Below are 7,584 nucleotides of genomic sequence, written 5' to 3' on the forward strand. Positions count from 1 at the left end.
GTGTGTGTGACGCGCCACCTGCTGCTCTGGAAGTAAACTGCACTGGTAATAATATCGCCGGGATCAACAGTCTCTATAGGACGCTGCTACACGGAACTGTGACGTCATCCGCACCTCCTCTACTACAGTGACGTCATCCGCACCGCCTCCATTACAGTGACGTCATCCGCACCGCCTCCATTACAGTGACGTCATCCGCACCTCCTCCATTACAGTGACGTCATCCGCACCTCCTCCATTACAGTGACGTCATCCGCACCTCCTCCATTACAGTGACGTCATCCGCACCTCCTCCATTACAGTGACGTCATCCGCACCTCCTCCATTACAGTGACGTCATCCGCACCTCCTCCATTACAGTGACGTCATCCGCACCGCCTCCATTACAGTGACGTCATCCGCACCGCCTCCATTACAGTGACGTCATCCGCACCGCCTCCATTACAGTGACGTCATTCAAAGCTCCTCCATAACATCTACATCTACATCATAACATCTACATCTCCTCCATAACATCTACAGCTCCTCCATAACATCTACATCTCCTCCATAACATCTACATCTCCTCCATAACATCTACAGCTCCTCCATAACATCTACATCTCCTCCATAACATCTACACCAACATCTCCTCCATAACATCTACATCTCCTCCATAACATCTACAGCTCCTCCATAACATCTACATCTCCTCCATAACATCTACAGCTCCTCCATAACACCTACATCTCCTCCATAACATCTACATCAACATCTCCTCCATATTATCTACATCTCCTCCATAACATCTACATCTCCTCCATAACATCTACATCTACATCTCCTCCATAACATCTACATCTCCTCCATAACATCTACACCAACATCTCCTCCATAACATCTACATCTCCTCCATAACATCTACATCTCCTCCATAACATCTACATCTCCTCCATAACATCTACATCTACATCTCCTCCATAACATCCACATCTCCTCCATATTATCTACAGCTCCTCCATAACATCTACATCTACATCTCCTCCATAACATCTACATTTCCTCCATAACATCTACATCTACAGCTCCTCAATAACATCTACATCTACATCTCCTCCATAACATCTACATCTACAGCTCCTCCATAACATCTACATCTCCTCCATAACATCTACATCTACATCTCCTCCATAACATCTACAGCTCCTCCATAACATCTACATCTCCTCCATAACATCTACAGCTCCTCCATAACATCTACATCTCCTCCATAACATCTACACCAACATCTCCTCCATAACATCTACATCTCCTCCATAACATCTACAGCTCCTCCATAACATCTACATCTCCTCCATAACATCTACAGCTCCTCCATAACACCTACATCTCCTCCATAACATCTACATCAACATCTCCTCCATAACATCCACATCTCCTCCATATTATCTACATCTCCTCCATAACATCTACATCTCCTCCATAACATCTACATCTACATCTCCTCCATAACATCCACATCTCCTCCATATTATCTACAGCTCCTCCATAACATCTACATCTACATCTCCTCCATAACATCTACATCTACATCTCCTCCATAACATCTACATCTACAGCTCCTCCATAACATCTACATCTCCTCCATAACATCTACATCTACAGCTCCTCCATAACATCTACATCTCCTCCATAACATCTACAGCTCCTCCATAACATCTACAGCTCCTCCATAACATCTACATCTCCTCCATAACATCTACAGCTCCTCCATTACATCTACATCTACAGCTCCTCCATAACATCTACATCTACAGCTCCTCCATAACATCTACATCTACAGCTCCTCCATAACATCTACATCTCCTCCATAACATCTACATCTCCTCCATAACATCTACAGCTCCTCCATAACATCTACATCTACAGCTCCTCCATAACATCTACATCTCCTCCATAACATCTACATCTTCTCCATAACATCTACAGCTCCTCCATAACATCTACATCTCCTCCATAACATCTACAGCTTCTCCATAACATCTACATCTCCTCCATAACATCTACATCTCCTCCATAACATCTACATCTACATCTCCTCCATAACATCTACATCTACATCTCCTCCATAACATCTACATCTCCTCCATAACATCTACATCTACATCTCCTCCATAACATCTACATCTACATCTCCTCCATAACATCTACATCTACATCTCCTCCATAACATCTACATCTCCTCCATAACATCTAGAGCTCCTCCATAACATCTACATCTCCTCCATAACATCTACATCTCCTCCATCACATCTACATCTCCTCCATAACATCTACAGCTCCTCCATAACATCTACATCTACAGCTCCTCCATAACATCTACATCTCCTCCATAACATCTACATCTCCTCCATAACATCTACATCTACAGCTCCTCCATAACATCTACATCTCCTCCATAACATCTACATCTCCTCCATAACATCTACATCTACATCTCCTCTATAACATCTACATCTCCTCCATAACATCTACATCTACATCTCCTCCATAACATCTACATCTCCTCCATAACACCTACATCTCCTCCATAACATCTACATCTCCTCCATAACATCTACATCTCCTCCATAACATCTACATCTCCTCCATAACATCTACAGCTCCTCCATAACATCTAAATCTACATCTCCTCCATAACATCTACATCTACATCTCCTCCATAACATCTACATCTCCTCCATAACATCTACAGCTCCTCCATAATATCTACATCTACAGCTCCTCCATAACATCTACATCTACATCTCCTCCATAACATCTACATCTCCTCCATAACATCTACATCTCCTCCATAACATCTACATCTACAGCTCCTCCATACCATCTACATCTCCTCCATAACATCTACATCTACAGCTCCTCCATAACATCTACAGCTCCTCCATAACATGTACATCTCCTCCATAACATCTACATCTACAGCTCCTCCATAACATCTACATCTCCTCCATAACATCTACATCTACAGCTCCTCCATAACATCTACATCTCCTCCATAACACCTACATCTCCTCCATAACATCTACAGCTCCTCCATAACATCTACATCTCCTCCATAACATCTACATCTCCTCCATAACATCTACATCTCCTCCATAACATCTACATCTACATCTCCTCCATAACATCTACATCTCCTCCATAACACCTACATCTCCTCCATAACATCTACATCTCCTCCATAACATCTACATCTCCTCCATAACATCTACATCTCCTCCATAACATCTACAGCTCCTCCATAACATCTAAATCTACATCTCCTCCATAACATCTACATCTCCTCCATAACATCTACATCTACATCTCCTCCATAACATCTACATCTCCTCCATAACATCTACAGCTCCTCCATAATATCTACATCTACAGCTCCTCCATAACATCTACATCTACATCTCCTCCATAACATCTACATCTCCTCCATAACATCTACATCTACAGCTCCTCCATAACATCTACATCTCCTCCATAACATCTACATCTCCTCCATAACATCTACATCTACATCTCCTCCATAACATCTACATCTCCTCCATAACATCTACATCTACATCTCCTCCATAACATCTACATCTCCTCCATAACATCTACATCTCCTCCATAACATCTACATCTCCTCCATAACATCTACAGCTCCTCCATAACATCTACAGCTCCTCCATAACATCTACATCTCCTCCATAACATCTACATCTACATCTCCTCCATAACATCTACACCTACATCTCCTCCATAACATCTACATCTCCTCCATAACATCTACATCTACATCTCCTCCATAACATCTACAGCTCCTCCATAACATCTACAGCTCCTCCATAATATCTACATCTACATCTCCTCCATAACATCTACATCTCCTCCATAACATCTACATCTCCTCCATAACATCTACATCTCCTCCATAACATCTACAGCTCCTCCATAACATCTACATCTACATCTCCTCCATAACATCTACATCTCCTCCATAACATCTACATCTCCTCCATAACATCTAAATCTCCTCCATAACATCTACATCTCCTCCATAACATCTACATCTACAGCTCCTCCATAACATCTACATCTCCTCCATAACATCTACATCTACAGCTCCTCCATAACATCTACATCTCCTCCATAACATCTACATCTACAGCTCCTCCATAACATCTACATCTACATCTCCTCCATAACATATACATCTCCTCCATAACATCTACATCTACATCTCCTCCATAACATCTACATCTCCTCCATAACATCTACATCTCCTCCATAACATCTACATCTCCTCCATAACATCTACAGCTCCTCCATAACATCTACATCTCCTCCATAACATCTACATCTACAGCTCCTCCATAACATCTACATCTCCTCCATAACATCTACAGCTCCTCCATAACATCTACATCTACATCTCCTCCATAACATCTACATCTACATCTCCTCCATAACATCTACATCTCCTCCATAACATCTACATCTCCTCCATAATATCTACATCTACATCTCCTCCATAACATCTACAGCTCCTCCATAATATCTACATCTACATCTCCTCCATAACATTTACAGCTCCTCCATAATATCTACATCTACAGCTCCTCCATAACATCTACATCTACATCTCCTCCATAACATCTACATCTCCTCCATAACATCTACAGCTCCTCCATAACATCTACAGCTCCTCCATAACATCTACATCTCCTCCATAACATCTACATCTACATCTCCTCCATAACATCTACAGCTCCTCCATAACATCTACAGCTCCTCCATAACATCTACATCTCCTCCATAACATCTACAGCTCCTCCATAACATCTACAGCTCCTCCATAACATCTACATCTCCTCCATAACATCTAAATCTACAGCTCCTCCATAACATCTACAGATCCTCCATAACATCTACATCTACATCTCCTCCATAACATCTACATCTCCTCCATAACATCTACATCTCCTCCATAACATCTACAGCTCCTTCATAACATCTACATCTACAGCTCCTTCACAACATCTACATCTACATCTCCTCCATAACATCTACATCTACATCTCCTCCATAACATCTACATCTCCTCCATAACATCTACATCTACATCTCCTCCATAACATCTACATCTCCTCCATAACATCTACATCTCCTCCATAACATCTACAGCCCCTCCATAACATCTACACCTACAGCTCCCCCATAACATCTACAGCTCCTCCATAATATCTACATCTACATCTCCTCCATAACATCTACAGCTCCTCCATAACATCTACATCTCCTCCATAACGTCTACATCTCCTCCATAACATCTACATCTCCTCCATAACATCTACAGCTCCTCCATAACATCTACATCTCCTCCATAACATCTACATCTACATCTCCTCCATAACATTTACAGCTCCTCCATAACATTTACATCTCCTCCATAACACCTACATCTCCTCCATAACATCTACATCTCCTCCATAACATCTACATCTCCTCCATAACATCTACAGCTGCTCCATAACATCTACATCTCCTCCATAACATCTACAGCTCCTCCATAACATCTACAGATCCTCCATAACATCTACATCTACATCTCCTCCATAACATCTACATCTCCTCCATAACATCTACATCTCCTCCATAACATCTACATCTCCTCCATAACATCTACAGCCCCTCCATAACATCTACACCTACAGCTCCCCCATAACATCTACAGCTACATCTCCTCCATACCATCTACATCTCCTCCATAACATCTACATCTCCTCCATAACATCTACATCTCCTACATAACATCTACATCTCCTCCATAACATCTACAGCTCCTCCATAACATCTACAGCTCCTCCATAACATCTACATCTCCTACATAACATCTACAGCTCCTCCACAACATCTACATCTCCTCCATAACATCTACATCTCCTACATAACATCTACATCTCCTCCATAACATCTACAGCTCCTCCATAACATCTACAGCTCCTCCATAACATCTACATCTCCTACATAACATCTACAGCTCCTCCATAACATCTACACCTACAGCTCCCCCATAACATCTACAGCTGCATCTCCTCCATAACATTTACAGCTCCCCCATAACATCTACATCTCCTCCATAACATCTACATCTCCTCCATACCATCTACATCTACATCTCCTCCATAACATCTACATCTCCTCCATAACATCTACATGTACATCTCCTCCATAACATCTACATCTCCTACATAACATCTACAGCTCCTCCATAACATCTACATCTCCTCCATAACATCTACAGCTACATCTCCTACATAACATCTACATCTCCTCCATAACATCTACATCCCCTCCATAACATCTCCATCTCCTCCATAACATCTACATCTCCTCCATAACATCTACATCTCCTCCACAACATCTACATCTCCTCCATAACATCTACATCTCCTCCACAACATCTACATCTACAGCTCCTCCATAACACCTACAGCTCCTCCATAACATCTACAGCTCCTCCATAACATCTACATCTCCTCCATAACACCTACAGCTCCTCCATAACATCTACATCTACATCTCCTCCATAACATCTACAGCTCCTCCATAACATCTACAGCTCCTCTATAACATTTACAGCTCCTCCATAACATCTACATCTCCTCCATAACATCTACATCTACATCTCCTCCATAACATCTACATCTACAGCTCCTCCATAACATCTACATCTATATCTCCTCCATAACATTTACCGCTCCTACATAACATTTAAAGCTCCTCCATAACAGCTACATCTCCTCCATAACATCTACAGCTCCTCCATAACATCTACATCTACATCTCCTCCATAACATCTACATCTCCTCCATAACATCTACAGCTCCTCCATAACATCTACAGCTCCTCCATAACATCTACATCTCCTCCATAACATCTACAGCTCCTCCATAACATCTACATCTCCTCCATAACATCTACAGCTCCTCCATAACATCTACAGCTCCTCCATAACATCTACATCTACAGCTCCTGCATAACATCTACATCTACATCTCCTCCATAACATCTACAGCTCCTCCATAACATCTACAGCTCCTCCATAACATCTACAGCTACATCTCCTCCATAACATGTACATCTACATCTCCTCCATAGCATCTACATCTCCTCTACAACATCTACATCTCCTCCACAACATCTACATCTCCTCCATAACATCTCCATCTACATCTCCTCCATAACATCTACATCTCCTTCATAACATTTACATCTCCTCCATAACATCTACAGCTCCTCCATAACATCTACATCTCCTCCATAACATCTACATCTACATCTCCTCCATAACATCTACATCTCCTCCATAACATCTACATCTCCATCTCCTCCATAACATCTACATCTCCTCCATAACATCTACATCTACATCTCCTCCATAACATCTACAGCTCCTCCATAACATTTACAGCTCCTCCATAACATCTACATCTCCTCCATAACATCTACATCTCCTCCATAACATCTACATCTCCTCCATAACATCTACATCTACAGCTCCTC

The sequence above is a fragment of the Dendropsophus ebraccatus genome, unplaced genomic scaffold (assembly GCF_027789765.1).
Source record: "Dendropsophus ebraccatus isolate aDenEbr1 unplaced genomic scaffold, aDenEbr1.pat pat_scaffold_1044_ctg1, whole genome shotgun sequence".
Lineage (NCBI taxonomy): Eukaryota > Metazoa > Chordata > Amphibia > Anura > Hylidae > Dendropsophus > Dendropsophus ebraccatus.